Genomic DNA, 23126 nt, shown 5'->3' on the forward strand with positions numbered 1-23126 from the left:
TTTCCAACTTGAGAAATTTCGACCTGAACTTATTTGTTGAGTGAGGGAGACACTTAGCCGAAGAGCAAACACCGGAAGGAAGCCTATGATGTTCAATGTTGCCAGGGGAGACAGTAACAAACACAAAGATTATTTATACGTAGTATGAAGAGATGTTCACTTTCAGAGCATCTCAGGAATGAGTTTGTAGCACTAAGGGTTGTAAGACTAGACACGTGGTCCAGAATTAATTTTATGTAAAAAGTAAAAACTAACCTCCATGACAAAAAAAAAATGACGCACGTTTAGTGCATGCTGTCCCATCGCCACTGTTACTTGGCTTTCTAGACCTCTTCTTACAGCATTGGCCTAAATACTTAAGAGGCAAATGGCTATTTATAGTAACGAGCGGCTAGCAAATTGGGAGATAATTATGTAAGTTTACATGCTAAAAGCACCAAATCTGACTCGTACTCACGTGCGCATCTCATAGCAGAAACAAACAAGTGAATAGGTAAGGCAGATTAGGTTTAATGCTGTTAGCTTATCTTACTCAGCAGACAAATACGTGACGTCATAACATTACTGCTGACAGCATATTTCCCAAGTTGCTAAAGCTGTGGCTAGCAGCTTGTGTTATAGTACGACCATAAGTTTTCAAACATTTTTTTAGCTTGGAGAAGCATGCACATTTTTCCACCTATAGTCACAAGACATACATTTATGCAAGGGATAAAAGAAACTCTTTCAAAAATACCAAAATATTAGAAAAAAGAAATGGAATAATAAATTACATAATTAGAAAAATGGAGATTATATAATGAATGAGGGAATACCAAAGATTGGTGATGAACTGCTAGGACTTTTAACCGCTGTACCTTTGTTTCTTGTACGCACCAACGATTCAAGGCTTCGTTCTGTCTCCGTTCTTAGAGCAGTGTATTTCTTGCTGTGTGGCCATGTGTAGGTAGTTCCAGAGTACAGGATGTGTTTGAGAGAAGCATGAGCGATAATGCCTGGGAGGGTTGTTTAGCGATGGCCGAGAAAAACTGAAGATTGGGTTGAAGTTTGTTATATTTGATACTCAATCCACTTCGTACCGAGAGAATCTAATCGAGTCTGAGACTGAAGTCCGAAATGAAACCTATTTTCACATCGGGGGTCGATTCCTGGGCTATAGTGCCCCTTGTTGTACTGTAAAAGTTATGATCCCCTTACACGGTCGGAAATCGGACTCTTTATTACACCGATCACCAAAAGACATAATACAAACCTCAAACCCCATATCACAAGGAGAGAGAGGGAGAGGGATTTTATATTGTTCAATATCTGTTTACTTCTCTCTCAAACACAGAAGTTCTGGATTGTAACATTAGTATAGAATATCAAAATATTATTAGAGATGCTAAAATTTACAAACAACTCCTAAGACTAAGAATACAAACATCTCTGCTATCGTATTTGTAATTTTGTTATATAGCGTCGCATTTCTGCCACTTTTAACTAATCACGACGATGAGTATAAGATGAAATTGATGAAGGGTCAGTCCGGAACTCGAACCTTCGATTGTGAGATCTAAAGTCGACTATTTAACGCACTCGGATGATATTTTCACTAATCCGGTCAACAAATATTGCGTCATTTCCGGTCAAGGTAAAGCTATCCACTACACCCTGCAACACGCCATGAAGGCATACGGGCAAATGTGGAGGTAGGACCCCAACCCCGCCAACACACACCTTCGCCATTTTGGACGTGATGTGATCAGCCCCAAGCTCCGGCCGCCTTTACGCCACAGGAGATGTTCCCAGGTACTAATTTATTAAGAGACTTGGTGAATCCAAGAGTCACTCAAAGCAGAGACATAGCAGGAAAAATTATCATTTGAAATAATCCCTACAGGGAAACGAACCCGCGTAAGCCGCAGTGACATCCCCTACCGACTGCACCACCGCTAACGTTATGGTATTTCACAGCCCTGTGCATTTGGTTCATTAAATATGCAAGTTGAAAATCGTGTTAAATTCCATACGATGGCTATATGTACCTCACAAAAAGAAAGTCATGGAAACCAAGGATCATCATGCAAAAATCCCTTTGGTTTCAAGCACGAAAGATCTGGGATTCGTCTTATGAATATGCTCCTCCGATCCACTGCAACTGGAGAACGCGAGGGTCTCCAGAAAGTTGAATTCCACGCGTAACCAAGGTACTTTCAGCCAAGTCACAAAAAAATTAGCTTTACAAAGTTGGTGGAGGGGTTAATCCGAGCAAGGAATTGTGTGCCTATGGCAGCCAGGGCAACACAGAAGCATGAATCTATAACAGCAACAATTCTTGGTGAACACACTGGCAGGAGGGGGAGCAGTCCAATCTCAGTAACAGACAAGAAAATACTAGTGAGCACAGAACACTCATGCGCATTCCTGAATTTGTATCCTGAACCTTGATCCTGTACCATCACTGTGCAAGTTGATTAGTGGCGCTTGGATGTTTAGCTAAATAAAGATGGTTTTCTTCATTTCACTTGTAATTGGCCTATAGTTTATCAACATGGTAACAGAGCTGATGGGAGGATTAGCCCCCTCTCCGAAATTTTAAGAAAATCAAGATTCTGAAATGAAAGCAGTACAGGTCTCGGGAAAGCCAAAGTGGTGAATACAAATTCACTGCAAAATAACCCCCTTGTAGCAGTTTTGCCTTGAACAACATTTAAAACGAAGGTTAAAAATGTTCATTACGAAATAGTTTATTGTGCAATTTGCATCACCACAGCAACTATTCTGCTTGTTCACAGAATACAACAAACTTCGCAATTATAATGTCAAGGAATATTAAGCGTATATCTGTGTTTAATAGTGGATATAGATTATTTCTCCCTATTGGAAGGTTATCACAGACAATTCAAATATAAATTTGTGAATAAAGATGATAGAATTATAATTTTCGTGATAAACATTTTTGAAATAAGTGGTCGTTGTTAACAGAAATATCAACAGCATCACTTACCTTACGAAGCACCATCTATTGGGATTTAGCACATACCTGAAAACAAAAGAACAATTCATGAGTATTCAAAATGAATAACATGTTTGTACTACGTATAATACATAAATTACATTGAGTAATCTTCCAAAGTTAAGCATAAGTGCGAAGAACAGTCTGGAAATGGGTTCGATACCCGGTGGAAGCACATAGTGGTTCGGATTCCACTTTAAATTGTTGGTCCAGTCCCGATTAGCCTTACTCTGAACAAAGTGAACTTAAAAGATCAACTCAAACCAAACCAAACAGTCTGGAAACTGCTTTGTTTCAAAGTTCAACATGGAAATTGTTAATCTTCACATGTATGAATTGAGGGTGTCATGGATGTTTGTGATAACATTTTCCCCTTTATATCTTACATTGCTTTTATATACATGTGTTGAGAGGTTGGTAACGCTGCGACGTAACGATTCCTTCCTAATGAAATGTTTTGTTGTTGGAGAGACCCTATCGACTGTTTGATTCGCCTTTGAAACACCTGATTCATTACACGGGAGAGTCAAATGAAAAACCTTAATTTGTTTTAGGTTGCACAAGTTTGCTGCATTTTAGCACAGACCTATTGCTGATCTACATATATTTTTAACTTTGAGTTAGTGCCTATGTACGTACCTAAGATGAATAAGTCGTTGGGGTCCACGTGTAGCCACTGCGAAGGCCTTTCCACCCTTCTGCTTGCGAACTGAGGCCATTGTCAAACTTTCTCCTCCATTAGTAATTTGTTGGTGTGGTAAGCATGCACAGAGATATTGAATTTTCATATGTCGAGAAATTTCTGTAAGTTTTAAGCTGACAGAAGGCAAGAAACCACTCCTCTTCACTGATGCAAGTGTGGTGTGGAAGGCGCCATCTTTAAAATAACAAAAATGGCGTTTTGAAACTCACCTGATTAGTGTTGCAGCCTTTAGGTCGTTTTGTAAATAACTGTTGATACCTCATGCAAATTTGAGCTGTAAACAGTCTGTCCTATAATTTGTATTGGACTTTTAAAATTTTCATTTGACTCGTGTAATATTTCAGCTGATAGCATGTGACATTTCAAGCCCTCCTTATAAGTATAATGGTTATGACAGAGGGCAATTAAGTGAGTGAAAAAATTTAAATTATAATCACAAGTATTTTTTTACTGTAAACTATCAACTAAAAAACTCTTTAATATCATTCAGGGAATAATTTTGAGTCAACCAAGACTTTTCAAAACACTTTTAACAACCCCTTATACTAAAAATAGCACAGTAGAAATTATAATTAATGTGCAAAAATACAACAAACGTAACCGTCCATCAAAAATGAGACAAGCATTCAAGAATACGCAGCTTGAAATCTATGGTATTTCACAGAATTTCTCGCCACATGCGTGGAAGTGGTGATAATCGAGACAACACTAACAATGGCGTAACAGGTCAAATCTAGAAGATCTAGAGTAAAGTATTGATTTCAGTGTTGCCAAAGTCAGACGCAAAGCTCCAACTCAAACACTTTCAATCCACAATGTAATTGCTACGTTTGATGACTGTGACAGTTACCGTTTTGAACTTAACCGACCACCTTGAATGCTGGAATAATCTTGCCTTCTCTCTTCTCCGCTGCTAAAACCAAAAGCTGCTCCCCCACCCCCCGAAGCTTCTGGCCCTCCCCCGACAATCTCATCTCGCTCCAGAAGCCATTTGTTCCAGATATTGGCTCAGCCGAAACTGGGATGGGCCCACCTTCTTGATATATAGACATAACCAGACGGCAATATCCAAGGTGAAGAGAGAGAGAGGGAGATTGTGGTGGAATGGAGGAGTAAGATAGCGGAGAGGGAGCCGGAACAAGCGTTCGAAAACCAGTACAAAGCCGAGATATCAAATTTCACAACCGCAAATATCCTTGTCTGTAATGCATCACTCGGGTCTAAACCAAAGATGGATTGCCCCATGTTCTTCCTCTGTAACCACAGTCCTTCCAGTACAGTAGACGCAGTACTCTTGCAGTAGAGTGGATTTATAAGTATTACCAAGCAATGAGAGCTTCAAGAATATAAACAAAACTCCAATCCAGCTGCTGTACCAGCGTACGTAAACATTTACTCCAACACGTAGGATGTCAGAGAAAAATTAATGAAAATAGTCACGGACAATTTACCGAGCAATACTTGTGTGTGCATCCCACTGTACAAAGGAATGGAAAAAACTGTACGAAAAGCGTTTGTGTTCCACGCCGTTTCTGGACGCTTAAGGCTTAAAATCATCTCTTCCGCCACATATGTGTATTTTGGAATTGAAAGTGTGATAAAGATACACGTTTGATTGCTGAAATGTAGACCGTCAGAATCTAGCAAACAGCCGAACATACATGAACTTCTTTTATTAAAAAAAAATACATTAATTCCACAACGACTACTTCCTGTCGAGGTCCCTGCGCCTTGACCCTTGAAGACGACAGGGTTTTGGGTTTTCTCCTTCAAAGTACAACTCCATGAGTATTCTTACTTACGGGAGCTACAGAAATCGACAAAATGGAAAATGTGTAGAAGCTGTAACAATTTGGCAATATGTAAACTGCTGACATCTTTTCTAATGAACCTAAAGTAATTTACTAAAGTCAGTATCACCACACTTAACCACAACCATTCATAACTTGCCGGGGCAAGAAATGACAAGATGACTTTGTTAAAACGCTGGACTCTTATAATTAAGTGTACAGCCAAAAATGCCCGCAGAGGGGAGCCTAGTTGGGGGGAAGGGGTACTTGACATTCTGATATATCTGGGAAAAGTTCATGTGATTTGAATGGTGAAATTGTAGCAACATTTTATTACAAATAATATTGTTTACTGTAATTTACAGGCTGTAAGGTACAGCAAATAACTACCATGCCAAACAAAATAACGAGAGAACGTTTTCACCACACACATTAGGATCACGTTGACTGCCGTAACTAGGAGTGCACGGGACGACAATATTTTTGGTCGGGACAGGATTGAGAAAGGAACTGTTTATAACCTCGACGTTAGGGACTGAAATAGTTTTCCATTTCCCGACCACATCGGGAAATTCTCGAATTCTACACGCTATTTCTCTCTTTAGTGCTCGTTTTTGCACTTCTATAATAAAACTGCTATTTCATGAAATTTCACACACTTAGTATGGAGAAAATACAAAAAGTGAATTACTTATAAACACGATCCTTTGGAATTTCTAGACTGTTCGGAATCCTAAAAGGCAGGAAATCATTTCCCGAAGTCAGGATCTGAACTTCACAATTCATGTGCTGTCATTTTGAATTCCTTTTGCTTTTACATTACCCATCGGCGCGTAAAAACATGTATCAGAGATATCACAAAAGTGAGTAGATTAAATGGTCTCTGTTTGATGTGTGGGCACAGTGAAAAAGTATAAAAGGACAAAGAAGTGTCCATCAATAAAATTATAGATATTGATGAGAAGGAAGCAAAACGAATTCAGTTTATATTTAAATAGTCTGAGCTAGTCTACAACAATCAAGTATTTCCAATTCAATTTAAAGACTATGATTTGTAAGATAATAAAATATAATAATAACAACAATAATAAAAGGTCAAATAGAAGCTTCTACGACTGCAGGGCAAGTTATAAAATCTTACTGTCCCCCTGAGAAAAATCCTGTGGGCACCCTTCTGTACAGTTGCTGAGTTTAACCACTGTCGAGATTAACCTTACGACCTCCAAAAAATATTAAAATAACTCCTGAATTATGTTCCTAATGACCTATCGAGTGGTGGGTATACCCAGCATGATCTTCCTTCTAGAATTATTGATAAATTATACCTAACTACTAATAACTAACTTCCTAGCCTTCTTAAACCCGAAGGCTTATGTCTGCAGCAACATTAAGCCTTCCATCTGTGCCTATCCTGGGCAAGATCAACCCAATCTTTTCCATTCTTACCGATTTCCATCCACCTAATTTCTCCTAAACCATATAAGATTATTTTGAAGATTCAGTAGTCAACACGATTGGGAAAAGCAGTTCATCTGCCTTGCTAATTTATTTCAAGGTTTGGTACATATAGATTTTGAAGACATCTGTAATTGTGAGCTAACACATGATTCAGTTTCTTCGTCCAAGTCCAAAAGTCTAAAATGGTTTGTAAAACGGAAATAAATGTTACAAAAAGAAACTTATGATAATTGTTTACTGCATACTGATAGCCAATGAAACTTATATATTGGCTTATGACTTGGCGTGACATCTCTGATACAAAACAGTAGATGTTCATTTTCCAGGATCACAAATATTTCTTGTGAAAACGGTGGCTCAAAATATTTCATATTTGTTACTATCTTTATCATTGAAACAATGTCAATTTCATTCCATTTTGTACATTACAGCCGTTTAAATAAATATTGCAATGTGAAGAGAAAAACACCTGGAATCAGCCATTGTTTCTTCAACCCGAAAACTTACACGTGTGTGAGAGAGTGTCTCGGTGGCCGAGCGCGTTGAGTAAATGTCTCACGGTCTAGACTTCTGAGGTTCTGGGTTCTAGTCCTTGGCTGGGTACGGATAATCCTTTGTGAGTTCCTTCAGCAATTTCATGTAATCATCATTCATCCTCATCACTGCGATTTGTCAAGAGAGGCAGAATAGTGACACTCAATAAGAGAATTACGTGCTAATGTACGTGTGGGCACACCATGGGCCAAAAGTCGTGATTAGATACTGTTTATAGTGCAAGAATATATTAGTGGCAAACGAAATTGACGTAAAAGTCGTCTCACGTACGGTGTGCGGTAATAATTCTTCTGTTTTCCAATAGAGGTCAGTCAATTCCTGTACTTTGGTTAGGAGTCAGAAGTCCGAAAGAAGTCAACATACCCAGAAGTTCGACAGCTAAGAACTGCACTGATATTAATTTTACAGGTATTCTTGTCCTATTTTACTTATTAGTTATCTCGTTCAGTTCAATACTGTTCCTGCTTTCACTACCTTATTTTCTTTCACATATTATATCAATATTTTATTGTGTCGACAATTGACGCACACAAACATATCAATACTAGACACAGCTTAGGATTACTAGCTGGTAAAAATATTCTTCAGATTGAAGATTTGAGATTTGCGTTGCGGTAATAAAAATTTGGTCACCTAGACCATAGATTAGGGTATATACGTGTATATACGACCCTAATCTGTGCCTATACCCTGAAATACTGGCTTCCATGCAAGGCGTAATGCGTGTTGCCTAACTCTACAGCGATAGGTGAATTTTAATAGCAAATTTTGGCCGGCCCCGTGGCGGAGTGGTTAGCTAATCGTGCTACGACGCCAGGGGTCTCGGGTTCAAATCCCGGCGTGGGCATGGATATTTGTGAGTGTCCATTCATCAATTTCATCATATCATCACTCATCCCCATCTTCGCAATGAGCCAAAAGTGGCACAAAAGCGAAGTAAAATAAAACATTTCAGCCAATCAATCAATCACAATAGCAAATTTTCAATGGCAACTTCTACCACCGCCGTTGAGTTAGGCAACACACATTACACCTTGCGAGTATTTCAGGATCTAGGTGTCGTTTTTTTATTGCCGGTGACTGTACCTTCTAATCATTCGTTATCAATTCATCATCATCGCAATTATCCTAAAGTGGAAACAATGAAAACATACAAACATATGTGTGGCTATGATGTGTGAGAGAAAGTGTCATGTGTTTCGTTGAATGTTCCCTCTGTACTTACACATACGATACAGAATTAATAAACACCGGATTCGGAACTATATCTGATAGATCAAAGATTCCTGCCCACCAGGCATCCCCCCACCCCCAGGGAAAGAAAGAAGGCATTACAATTCCTTCCTTCCAATCTCCCCGCATCTCTTTGTATGTTAATCCTCCCCTCCCCTCTCGCCTATTTCTTTGAAGGCGGGGGAGAATCTTTTCCAAGTGAAGTCCAGATTGGCTCCGGGGCTCAGGGGCCGCTTACGTTACGAAGTCTGAACTCGGAAATAATTAAATCCTCCTCCAGCCACGATACACCGATCCACCCTCTGAATCTTACTATGTACTCCTCATGCCCTCTGTCCAGTGTTGCTACGTAGGGAGATTTTCCCCCAGATTAAATCCCGATATTAGATTTTCAGCGCGAAAGGGAACGGTATTGAATTTGCCCTGTCTGCCCAAAGCAGCCAGCAAAAAGAATGTAATACAGGGTGTTGCCGTACAACAACGCCAAATGTTTACAGCGAGAAGACAACAAGACGGGGAGTTTCATACGGTTTGGTCGATATGGGCTCGTGTCGACGTTACGAGAGCTCGATATACGGTACTTTACTATACTTACACATGCAACCACGTTACATATCTTCACTGACGCATATTTCTTGAGGGTTGAACTCCAGAAATAGTAGCATGTAAACCGTTAACTGCTGTTGTAGAGCAAACATTCCTAAAATTTAAACTCACCTACGTAATAAAAATATAACCACCAAAATCGACATGCTCTCATGTAGAGTACGTAAAAACTTGTGATTTTGCACAATGAACGATGGAGAAAGTTTTATCACATTGAAGGCTATTTGCAAATTACGACATGACCTTTGAAATGAACAATTTCCAATACACATTGCATATTTCTTTAAGATCTCAGCTTGCAAAGAAATTTGGTAGGAGACAGCATCATGGCCAGAACAAGTGCCAAAACGTAGCCTTCTACAGGAGAAATCTTCCTCTATTCTACATGTGGTAACAACTGCGTCGTCTTTCTCAGTAACAAAACACACAATGCAGCACTGTGCATAGGCGCCGACTTTGGAGGGACCTCCCCCCCAAATTTACGTAGAGGGACACATAAAGTGCTCCCCTGTGCTTAGCACAACGCTATGAAGGCGTATAGGGGGTGTGGGGGTAACGCCCCACACTTTCTTGATCCGGTTGTGAGTGGGGGTGATGTGATCAGCATCACGCCCCTGACCGCCTTTACCCCCAGGGTATCCCCCAGGTAGCCATGTTATTCGACGCTGGGTGGGCGCCGGGGCCGATTCCAACGTTAGGAAAGTTCCCGGATTTGAACCGCCGGTGATCGAACCCGGGACCTTTAGCATGGTAGTCAGACGCGTTACCGACTGAGCCACCGCGGCCATTCGTAGAAGGACACATTTTATGTTTATTTACATATATAAAGTATTGTTTATGCCGATCTTGTCCCTCAAAAGTTTACCTTGCCTCCAAAAATGTATCTTAATATGTTGCCGCCTCTGGCATTATCGTTACAAACAAGTTGAATTATAATAATATGTATTATTATTATCAACATCTCTGTACACAGACCGTGGTTTATGAAAATTATGACCCACTCAAACATCCCGATTTTTTTTCCTGGCCACGGCTGAGCATGTCAGCCAACATTATTTCTGTTATGCGATACTGTGCAGTCAAGTACACAATTATTATGGCATACAGATAATTATTGATAGCATTTCTACTAAAACAACATTGTAAAAATGATATGATTTAAATATACATAACACGAAAGCAGAGTATAAATTTATAACTGACATTATTAATATATTACGAGAATTTCTTTTTCTGCTTTGTAAAGGAGCTACAATATATACCTTCATAATAACTTCTTCAAACTCCAAACACGTTTTCCTGGTTTTAACCCTTTCCGATATTCAAGACGTTGCTGCAGGTATCACATTATCATGAAGAAATCGTATAGAACAAGCGATTTCAAACAAGTTTACTTTTCCATCTGTTCCAATTATGTGCACCTGGATTCCATTAAACATAGTACGATGCATTTCAAATTGAGAACATCATTTATGCTAACCCTGTATGGTGATAATACAAGGCTAACATAAGTAATGTTCTCAATTTGAAATGTACTATATTATAATGGAATCCAGATGCACAAAATTGTTACAAACGGGAAGATAAAGTGAAGAAGTTTATGTTGGTCTATCTCGTGGCGACTGTTCGTCATCGAAGACAGGAGTACTTGGTAACTCGACACATGTCCAGCTTGTAGTTGATTTCCTGACAGATACATTGCACATTACAACATACAATAATCTATTGTTGCGATGATAGCTGTGACATGCATTCACATATGAAACATGGCCTGTGGTAAACGTGGCGTTCACAGGCTGTGTTTGAAGCTTGTATGTAACCGCTCCACTCCTACACGTAGGCCTGTTGCCTTTTTTCATATAAATATAGCCACTTCCCTTAAATTCTGAGTACGACTTACGAACTGCATATCCACCAGACTTGGCATGGAAATGTCGCTGCACGCGAAAAACAAACAGGTTTGTGATTATGGGAAAGCTCCCCTGTCGTCGATAGTTAGAAGGGAGGAGTTTTTAGCGTTTGAATACCTTCTTACAACAAACACTTAACAGTGCTTTTCCCAAATCTTGACATTTCTCTGAGAATTTTTATGAGTACAGAGTATTTTGCCATCAAGTACCAGTGAAGAGCGATCGTTCAATGTTCTATAAATAATTAAAACCACCCTCAGAAATTCAGTGTCGGATACCAGACGTTCTAGAGCATCCTTCACAACGAATGCTGATATTCTGCAACAAATTGACTTGAGTATCTCATTCAACAATTTGCTGCCACGAAAGCTGGAAAGAAAGAGTTTTAGGCGACTATTCTCTTGTTAATTAGTGAAAGCGAATTGCTATAATAACATAACTGTACTCTAATACGTAATAATGTCGGTAGGATGCAAAACAAAGGATAACCTAAGAGCGGACATTTTATAAATCCCTCCCTGGTATCAACTGTGTCCATCTGGAATCAATTTAACATGATTAATATGTTTGAAACCGGAAATATAATTTATGCTAACCCTGTACTTTCATCAGGCACCACAACTTCTTCAACTCTTTTTTGCTAGTTCGCCACCCCACTCATCTCGCCTTCTTGTAGGTGCCTACCACGAGTACTGCTGAAAAAATGTCTACCCACCCCATTTATAGTCATTTCTACTTTATGAAATTTCCAGACAGGGTGGCAGTGACCTCTATGAGAGGAAATAAAAGAGCATGTATATTGGGATGACTTCTCTACAATCGCATGCCACATCTTATCTAGTTGTGCAAATACTATCTGATTATTACGGTTGCTGATTGATTTTGTGATCGCAGTCTTGCCATTAGTGCTGATTGATGATTAGCTGCATTACGCCATTTGCTCTGTTATCTCCACGCGCATCATGGCTCTGCTGACAGTCTGCTTTGAAACATAAACTTCACCATGTGCTGGAAGCAACATAATGATTGTGCAGACTGTGCTGAATATTTAGCATCAGAGAGGGAGCTCGTGGCACATGTCAGCCTCAAAAGTAGAATTTCCATGACTCTTAACACATATAAAAGAAACGGTGCAGCGAGGAGACGTTAAAGAATACAGCAGATAATTGAGTCTCAACACTACTAGCTGTTATTGCATAAAAGGATAAGCAGAGTGGGGTGTACTGTAACTCGCATGAAAGAAACCATAAAAAATATATTTAATATAAACAAGGTTCAAGTAAATCCCATATAACCAATAATTTCGAGACACAAATCTCGCAACTTTTACGATATTACATAAAATGATTGAACACATACAACAAGAACATATATTTATAGAACAGCGGTGGTCCAATCAATAAGCCGTCTGACTGCCAAGCAGAAGATCCGAGATAGATAGGTTAAGGTTATTGCATTAAAAAGCAGCTCTGGGGATCACTCAGCCTCCAATAAAATGGGGAGGAGGGTATACTGACGGCCGGAACGTGGCGCTGATCACATCACCGTCACAAATAATAATAATAATAATAAATACATTTTATATATATGCACATAAAAACACATCTACACACGCACGCGCGCATACAGACACACATAATTATACAGTGTATCACCTTACAACACCGACCAACTTAAACAGTAGTAGAGTACATCAATTTTGTTTGCTGAGGCTTTGTTGCGATGTTTGCCACTAACAATTATTTTTTCTGTCGGAAAAATACAATATTTTTAGTACGCTACGAACAAACTATGTCACTAATGTAGAAGCTATACTCTGTCTCGGTTATCTCTGAAGCAAGGCCGCGCATAACGGTAGAGAAGGGGGAAATCGCGTGGGCAGATCGAAACAGTACACGCTGCTAGGAAGGCTGCTAACGGCAGTCGCTTTCCCCCCTCCACGCAATCCCATTCCCTCTCACGTGTTCATTGGTGGAGCCATCTCGCGTCACTACTTGCGCAGAGACTTGTTTTCGATATGCAAACTGTGTATGGATGGTGGCACAAGAATAATAGGTGCTAAGGTTTAAACCTTGCAACTTCACCTGTCGGTATCTCTGCAGACGTGATAAGATTTCCTACAAAATGTATCGTTTTCGACATAAGAAGTAGTGCATGACTCCATACATACAGGATAAAAAATAATTTCTTCGAGGGCTCGAAGTATTGAAACAAGGTCTTACCAACCAAAACGTTGCTTTATATATCTTCTCTCACACACAAACAACACACAAAATACTCAATATCACGCGCCCGCGCGCGTGTCTGACAAAAAAGAAAGCTAATAAAGGTGGTCAAAATTTTGTCATATTTAAAACACCATTACCCTGCTCCTTAATGAAGTTCAATGAATTTAAAATTTGCTAATTAGTACTTTACATGTTCGATCGTATCAAACTTCAGGCCTCCGATTTCAAGCCAAAGAACATATTTTCTGGTTACATGGTAGTGAGGCAAGTGTAAATAACATATTAAGATTTTTTAATATCTACTAGGTTCTTTTAGAGACAAAAACAGCCATAAGTTTGCAATATTGCATCACTTCTCTTCGTTCACTTTTCCTATTCTTATCTCCCTTTCTGTTTTATTTACTTTTTTTCCCCCTTCTCCTATTTTCCTGTGCACAAAGGTTCCTGTCCAAGGGGAATATCAGGTTTCTTCATTCTGCGCGAAAGAAACATCCTCCTCTCAGAATCCAGAAAGCTCCTTGCTGTCGTTGTTGGGCCTCGAACCGGTGATTTACGACCTCTGGATGCACGGACCCTCCTTTACAAGTCGACTATCGGCCGGGCACTAAGAGACGAAAGGATGCAGTCCAAATATCAAGTGCAGTGATCTATATTCTGCAGGATGTCCCTGGTAGCGTCGCATACATCAAACGCTCTTTATACTAAGACGTATTCAAAGCCCTAAGTTCCAAGTGAGACAGACTAATGGTGCAGGGAGGAGCGAAGTAACTGGTTCAGATGAAATTCTGGACCAGCCTCAACTTTCAAGGTTCTGGTTTAATCAAACTTCCAAAGTATTTGAAGTTTCTGTTAAAGTGCTGTAAGAATCAGGTAAAATGTTTCAAGCGGGAACACGTCATATTAAAGTGGAAAAGCGGTAGGCCATTCTCTAGTGCAATCTGCCCTGTTGGTTCCCTCTCTCTCCAGTTCTATCTACAATCCCACACATTAATTTTTATCCTTCTTTCTTTATCTCTTTCTCTCTCTCTCTCTCTCTCTCTCTCTCTCTCTCATACATTTGCATTTGCTCACCTCTGTTTCTCATTTCTTGACTCCATCATTCTTTCTCTCTCTCTTACATATTTATTCCTATCTCATTCTCATCGTCTCTCGCTCGCTCGGCCTCTTCATAAACCTAGGTATTTACGTTTGCCCCTCTATCTTTCTCATCTTTCACCTCCCCTTCCCTTTCATTCTCATATATTCATTATTGTCAATGACTACATCTCTCCTGAATTTCCTAGCATTGTACAGTGAGTCGTTTAAAAAAAAACAGACAACTAAAATGATATAATCTAAATAACAGCAATGACACACAGACCTGAAGATTATCTATCAACATGGAAAAGAATTTCAACATTTGCCCGGCTCTATAGAGTTTTAATAGGTCAAGCCAATTCGCATCTTTGTACAATGAACGAAACCTCTAGTATTGTCAAGTAATGTATTCAGTGGCACATGGTTTGTAGGAAAAAAAATGTAATTGAACGCTCCAATTGTATGGGAGAAAAACAATTGGACATTTTTGTGGAACGTTACATGTCTTTTCTTGCATCTGGAGGTGTTTGGGGAAAGCGAACCTGCTAGCCACTTCGATCCCTACCAAAGATTTGCTTCGGTTGATAGAACACGCCTGCATCTCCCTACTTCGCCCCGACTGGACAGCCGAAGGAAATTCTCCAATATTCGACTTGAAAGGGAGGGTAGGGGGACAGAAAATCCCCGACTTTAATACTTGAGAGCATAGGGAAGCAAGGTTTGTGTGTCCACCAGTTCTAGTAATAGTCTTTCAGAAGCAGGGTTACCACACACTGCTAATTTTTCATACAGTAGCGGTGCAAAGACCAAAGAAATACAGTTATTCACTCTTCCCGCACAAAAGAGTGACTATTTTTTTTATTTTTTGAAACGAATGTAATGTATGTTACAGGACAATTCATTGCCCTCTACAATTTTACCAAGGAGCCATTACATGCCAAATCAGCACAAATATGTGCAATTTTCATCCCGACCATCTCCGATTTTCATGAAATTTGGGGAGTTGAAACTATGCATGGAACTTAGTAACTGAAAATATTGAGTCTCGTTTGTATTGTAATTGTAAAATTATTCAACGTCAAAATTAGCAGAAATTGTCCTTTCTGAGCTCGTTTAACTATACTAAATGTGTTGTAACTCTGCTCCTATTTTGCCTAGGAAGGTGAAAAAAAGTTTATTGTTCAGCTTTCCAATGATATGTAAGAAGCCTAACGTTGATTGAAAATAAAATATTGTCACGTAACCTTGACCTCTGACCTTGACAATCTCAAAACATGTCATCGCCAAAAATTGTGAAAAAATATATTTGGCAGACCATGTTATGCTATAAGACATATGAAACAAACTGGGATTGCAATGGGATCAGAAGGTACATATTAATATGTATAGTTATGTGACTGATAAGGAGAGTCAAAACTCCCTTAACACCCCTTATAAAATGTAAAGGAGTTATGATGGGTACAATTGGTCATGATAGAAACATGTTAGGTCCAGGAGGAACCATACTTGGGTGTGTCAAGCGGAGATTCTCTGTATTGTTGGTGTTCATTTTCAAAGGAAAGGAGATGATTTGATATATCAAATCAGGCTAGAATTTCACGAGAAATGCAATGGCGAAGGTTTATCCAACATATCTTTACCAGCAAAAAGTTAAGATTGAATGCTTTTAAACATTTTCTCCTTTTCGAGGTGTTAGAAAAAAAGCATCAGAATGCCTCTAACGTGTTAGGAACGCATGGAGATCACACTGACGTCTCGGGAGAGAAGTTAACGTCCCATTGCACATGATTTTAATCAGCGACATTCTCCGAAGAGTTGAATGTTGTAAATGGTGTCTCAAACAATTACAATGTGACGCTTCGTTTGGAATGAAAACTTCGTCACAGCGACGAGGCTAATTTTATGTTCACGGTAAAATTAATAAAAAGAATATGCCATAACTGGGATCTGTCTCAGCCGAACTGCTGGTGCTGGTAAGCTAATGGTGTATGGTGTATGGAGAATGAGATCGAATGGTTCATTTTCAACGGCGGAACCTTAAATGATAAGCAATACTTGGATTTGTTAAGTGTGATCAGGTTGTTCATCCTTGCTTACGGAATACAGTACTTTTTCCAGAGTTTTTCAACAGGACAGAGCGCGACCACACTACGGGAATATTGTGGTAGGTTCTTCAGGGTAAATATACCGATAGATATATTGGAAGCCGGGGACCTGTTGAAAAGCCTGTACGTTCCCCAGATCTAACACCTTAGGACTTTTACCTTCAGAAACATTTGAAGGCAATGGTATATGCACTAAGAACAGTTATACTGACCATCTGATAGAACGCATAGTTGATGATTGCTAGGCTGTAGCACCTGCTACGTTACAAAATGTTCCATGCGAGTGTGAGAGACGTCGACGAGTGTGCATTCAGGAACACTGACAACGTAATGAACAGATATCGTAAGTGGAAGATATGCATATAACATTTTACTGTTTAATGATACCTTAGAAAAACTTTGGCCACTGCATTGCTCGTGAAATTCTAGCCTGATTTGATATACCACCATATCACCCTCTTTCATTTGAAAATGTTTGAGTTGAATTCAATGCGGCGGCCAACAATATGGTGAATCTCCGCTTGACACATACAAGTATGGTTCCTCCTGGACCTAGCATATTTCTATCATGACCAATTGTACCCATCATAACTCGTTTACATTTTATAAGAGGTGTTAAGGGACATTTGACACTTTTATCAGTCACCTTATACATATTAATTTGTATCTTCTGATCCCATTGCAGTCCTAGTTTTGGTTGAAAATAAAAAAAAATATCACGTAACCTTGACCTTTGGCTTTGAAAATCTCAAAACATGTCATCGCGGAAAATTGTGAAAAAATATATTTGGCACACCATGCTATACTATAAAACACATGAAAAATCAAATAAAAAATCAAGGTGTCATTCTATGGTTTTACGTTCTGGGCATTGACTTGTCCGTTGAATGTAAATAAACATTAGATCACAATAGACGACGCTGATAGTCCTAATACATTAGCTATAAGTAGGGAGACAAATTTATGGTAAATAAAAACTGAGGAAAGCCGTAAATAAAATGTTAGATCAGCGGTATATACCAGCGGTGGAAAAAAAAAATTGGCACACACTTTTTCATCATGAGAGGAAACAACATACAAAAGAGATATAAATTGATAAACTACTTCATTTTTATATACTGTACACATACACAAGTACATAGATTTCAACTGTAATTGCCAGTATCGGCGATTGGGTGGGGGTAAGGATAGTTTACTTTTCTTGCTAGACAAGGCTTAGTACTTAGAGGCCATAGTGTTGGGGCAAAGAAAGCTAGCAAGTTCAATGAAACTGGAAGTTGAGTAGACATTCGGGGGAAGAAACGAATGCAACTTGACAGGGAGCGAAGGTTTCGAACTGAGATTATGTGCATGGGAAATCCCAATTTGCAGCGTCTTCCTGATCTGATCGAAGATAAAACGTTCTTCAGCTGCAAGTGGTAGGAAACTTTAGGCAAACGTTTCGTTACAAATCGACAGTTTGCGCGCACAACCTCGATTGCCGGTTTTTGCGTGTTTTCTACTTAATTTGATGATATTTCACGGTTATTTCGCGAGAAAGCGTTCATTTCGTGGAAAAGCACACATTTCGCATTACTTCGCGAATAAAACTCATGCATATTTCATCATTGGGGTGAAGTTACGTGCAGAATGTTCAAAATTGCATCTTTCTTTCACATTTCCCGAATACGCGCATAGCGAAAATTCAATGTCCCTAGCTATAAGGTAGACGAACCGTATGAACCATCAATTGAAAATTCTCGAGTAACAAATTTAAGGGTAAGGTATTTTTATATGGAATCTTATAAGTAAAAATGTATAAAACGGCAATAATAAAAACCATTGTTCTAACTGTCCACCATACATTGCAATGCCCTGCTTGAGTATCATTATGTTTAATTAACTTTAATGCAAAACTCCCTTCATTATTTAATATGGATTTAAGATTTATACAGTTGTTACTTCTCTCCGCTGTTCACATTTCACTACTTTATTAGTTTGCATTAATTGTTTTCGTTTTTCTGGAATTGCTTCTTATTTTCTTCTAAAATTTCCTCCTTGCGATGTTTACTGCACTGGTGCTGTCATCTGTCTGTTTTCTAAAGCAGACTTGTATGCTGTTGCAGCTTGTGACAACATTCTCCGAATTGCTTTGATTGCGTAATTAATTCCTTCCTGTGGCGATCTTCCTGAGTTACGTGTTGTCTTTAGGAGGCGTCACTTAGTTTTCCCGTCTGTGCCACAACAGAATCATGAATATCCACGAAGAACAAGACTGAAAGAGTGGAAGCCTTTTGCCTGATGTTCATATCCTTCATCGTTCTCACCTAGTGAACCATCGTTCCTGGCTTCTGTCACAGAGAGAGGTTCGTCCGCCGAAAGTGCGTCATTGCTTTTTTCGCAGATTCCAAAAAACAGCAAGAAGTGAGTGTCAACGTGACACAGCATGTGTCCATAATCCCTTCCGCCCTCAGCTCCCCTCCTTCTTCCTCTTTTCCCTGTACCTCTGTCTCTCTCGCTTCTGCCGTTTGTCACTAATTCTCTTCCTCTCTTTCTCCCCCTGTCTATCTCTTCTCCCCCCCAGGCGTAGGATTCACAGACCCGCATTTGGACCTCAGCTGGTCCGGCGTCCGCGCAGAATTAACATAGTAACGACGTAATTTGCAACAAACGCGAAGGTGGAAGCGCCCTCTTTTGCTTGGCCGATTCGCAAAAGCCACGCTGAAGAAGAAGAACGACACTTTCTTCTTTTATCGGATCAAGCATTCCTGGGGAGCAAAACTGAGTGGCTTCTTTCAGACAATCAGCTATCGTAGAATCGCCTACATTGCCCTGTTCAAAACGTGACAATATTTTCTTGCAAATTCAATTGTATGTAAACCAAAAAAATCGACACTCTATGTACATTTTGAAGTGCCAACAACCACGTCACTTCACAATCACAATGGACATCGAACCAAGAGACTCGTTGTATTGCTATCAGGAGATAACACGCTCCATATTAAACAATCAATACACGGCTAATAGTAACTTTAAGGAAATACGTTAAAGCTTACAAGATAGGTCTCATTACTATCTACATACTGTTGCCAGACGTAGGCTAATGTCTTCTTGGAGAATGAGTCCTTACTGAGAAGCTTTATAATGGCAGCAACTTACAAGTGGTCACAGCACACCTGCAAGTATAGAAGAGGTAGAACGGCGGAAAGGATGAAAATCGATCGTCTTTTATTGAAAACGCTTCTTTGCCCTACTATTTCTGCTAGCGGCCGGCGTCGCTCAACAACTTCCAACTTGTAGCTGCGTAAGTGTATCACGTGGTTCAGTCCCCGTCAGTAGTCGGTTCCTTCACTGCGCATAGTAAGTCACAACTTCGCATTTCATTTGTTTCAGTCAGGGAACCGTTTCAGCCACTTTAGAACTTTCAGCTCATTGGATTACACCGACTAAATGGATCTTCTGTGTGAAATATACAGATAAATCTAGTGCTATTTCTTTATTTTAGTGGGATGCCTCCCCAATGGCGTAGCGGTTACGTCATTACATTATAATCAAAGGTCTCGGGTTTGATACCCGGTGGAGGCGCAGAGTAATTTCGATCCTACTTCAAACTATAGGTTCAGTCTCAATTAGCCTATATGTGGACTTAAAACAAACTTTGACTCGACTTGATTTCAGTGGATTCCAGGCAACTGATTGATCAATTGGTTTGGTGTTTTAAGTCATGCACAGTAAGGCTAATCGGGACTGGACCTACAGTTTAAAGTGGGAGCCGAACCACTATGTGCCTCCACCGGATTCCAGGCAACTATTCTCTAGATCAGTGGTTCTCAACCAACCTTTTTCAGTCCGGGACCCACCTTGAAGAATATTACACTTCACACTTCATGGGACCCATAAGCATGGGCGCCGGCAGAATTACTGCATGGGTGCGCACCCAGTTTATAACCATATTCTTGCTAAAATCGAGTACTTTAAGAAGCCCTCTTTTACGCTTACTGAAACAAATTACACATACTTCATTCTAGAAAAATTAATATGTAATTTGAAAGACAACTTTACTCTAGTCCAACATTTAACTAAACCCACCCGCTGAAATTAAGAACATTTTTTCTTTTTACTCACCGAACTAATGTGACGGTTGAGGCTGCCTTTCCGAAATAAGCTGGGGTAAGCTGGGTTAAATGGTGGTTAACTTAAGTCGTAAATCTGAGTGCACGTCAAGTTTATTTCTGTACTTGCGTTTCACTTGAATAAGAGATGAAAATCCCTTTTCACACAAATATGAGGTGGAGAACGGCACGAACAACTTTAATGCCTCATCCGAAAGTTCAGGATACTCACCTCTGAATGATATCCAAAAGTATGTTAAGTCTAAATCTAAAAATTTAGTCTTAATGCCAGAATCACAGCTGATATCATACAGTTGTTCTCTTAGTTTTACTGATACGTTTGAATGGGTCTCGAATCCAATTGAATTTACTGCAACTTTATGGAAGGTAATTTTCAAACTCGTTAGGTTTTTAAGAACAGTAAATACATTTTCGAGACCGATTTCGCGACCCACCCAACACCTCCTCGGGACCCAGCACTGGGTCGCGCCCCGTAGTTTGAGAAACGATGCTCTAGATGCATTACTTGCCCACTTTCCATCTCTTTCCTTACTAAAGAGGAGCTACCACTGTTACAACCTGAACATGGATGAGGCTAGGATTCCTCCACATACAACAATGTTTTACCACATCAGAGGGCGTAACTCTAGACCGCATTTATCACTTACGGGAATGTATATATATATATATTGATTACGTACGGACACACGGCGGCCATGTCCATGAATGAGATTAAGCCAAGGCTTAGCACTGCTAATGCTCAAATGGCCGCTCGCTTGCGATATTTATTAGCTCGCGAGGATTTGAGATACAATCCAAATTCTAGATGGGGGGGATTCATTGTAAATCAGGCAGAGATAATTCCCCAACAATATAACGGTGATTAGCGCCGATATCAATGAGGGAATGCTAGGAATAGTTCGAAGAGTTGTGGAGATTATATGAGCCCGACCGTGAGGGTGGGTAATAATTGGTGTTATAAATTACTCAGGAGTAACGACTCTATCCCGGGGCCGCGGTGGAGGTAATTTGGACGACGTACGATCCTATAAACCCTAAGAAAAAAGAATATATGGAAGGTGGTGTGTGCTGCGTTAAAATGTATCTGGTAATGATTCACTTTTCATGCTGGATCTCAGCTTCGAGAGACTTGCTTCCTTGGAATTTACTGGTCAGGGGGTAAAGTTATGTAAATCAATGTTATTGGAAAGGTGTATTCGTATACCGCTGGATTAAATAGCGCGGTTGTACTAATGTTAAAAAAAAAGTATTGCGTTACTGTTAGCTAACTCCGCTTATTACGTTGTAAAGCGCAATTAGAAAGAGATTTGTAATAATAAAGCCGGGCTGGAGCGAAACGGAGTGCGTATCAAAACACTGCGTTTGCGCGTACGAACGAAACTAGTTCCTTCGTCTTAAAAAAAAATAGATGACTCTCACATTTAGTAGTATTATTACAGGTATAATAGCACAATAGTCTCATCATATGTGGTAAAGTTATAATGCAGAAGAGGGAGTAAAATCACTTAATTAAAACTGTGAGCGTGGATTGGAATGTCTTGTAAGGAGAAATGTTTCAATCAACAAAATTTCATTTCTCTTTGGCAGTTCTGTCCGGTGATTTTTCTTATAACTTTTATTTCTCGGTTGCTTAGGGTTTAAAACTCAACAATTACTGAGTAATGAACATTGACAATAGTATATCTGTATTAACAGGCAGTTTCCCCTCAATTGAAGTAGAATTTGACCTTTCCGATTGGAAGTCTCATACTCTGGCAAAGACCAGGTACATGGATATATTTTTATGTATAATTAACCTCTTTGGTGCATATTCATCTTATACCATTATGATAAATTCATGAAAGCTGTTTGCTATGGTGGGTTACAATATCTTATCTTTACTAAACACTGCATTGCATTGGCCTAACCGAGTCTCCATCTCATATTTCGAAAATTTACCTAAAACTAATGTACAAAACAGTACAAAATTAGCTTCAAAATCGTTATTTTCAATCGTCTGTTAAGGTATGAACCTGGATTAAATTAATTTTCCAGCAGCACCTAACCTAAAGATTTGTATGTGATATCGTATTAACACATTTAGCTGTTTTAAGATCTGAGATAATTGTCTAACGGTAATTTCCAGTAGCACAATAGAAAAAAAAACTTTTTCGTTTCGTTTCAAACTTACCGTGTCCTACCCACCTATAACTCCAGAACAGCTACTACACCATTAATTCCATACTGGAATGCCCAGTCTGAAAATGCTTAGAACATTCCAGGTACGATATTTAATATCTCTAGTGCATGAATCTCCAGTCCTTGACTAGAGATTCAAACGGGGAACTTTAATATTTATTTTTTTTATCTCC

At 39.4% G+C, this 23126-nt stretch overlaps 1 protein-coding gene across 1 annotated transcript in view; it reads right to left on the reverse strand.

Moving 5' to 3' along the window:
* hwt (SH2 domain-containing adapter heavyweight) overlaps positions 1 to 23126 on the reverse strand; it is a 644945-nt gene that overhangs the window by 332594 nt on the left and 289225 nt on the right. The gene's annotated exons all lie outside the window — the stretch shown is intronic.

Source organism: Lepisma saccharinum, chromosome 3 (genome assembly GCF_977018435.1).
Source record: "Lepisma saccharinum chromosome 3, izLepSacc3.1, whole genome shotgun sequence".
NCBI lineage: Eukaryota > Metazoa > Arthropoda > Insecta > Zygentoma > Lepismatidae > Lepisma > Lepisma saccharinum.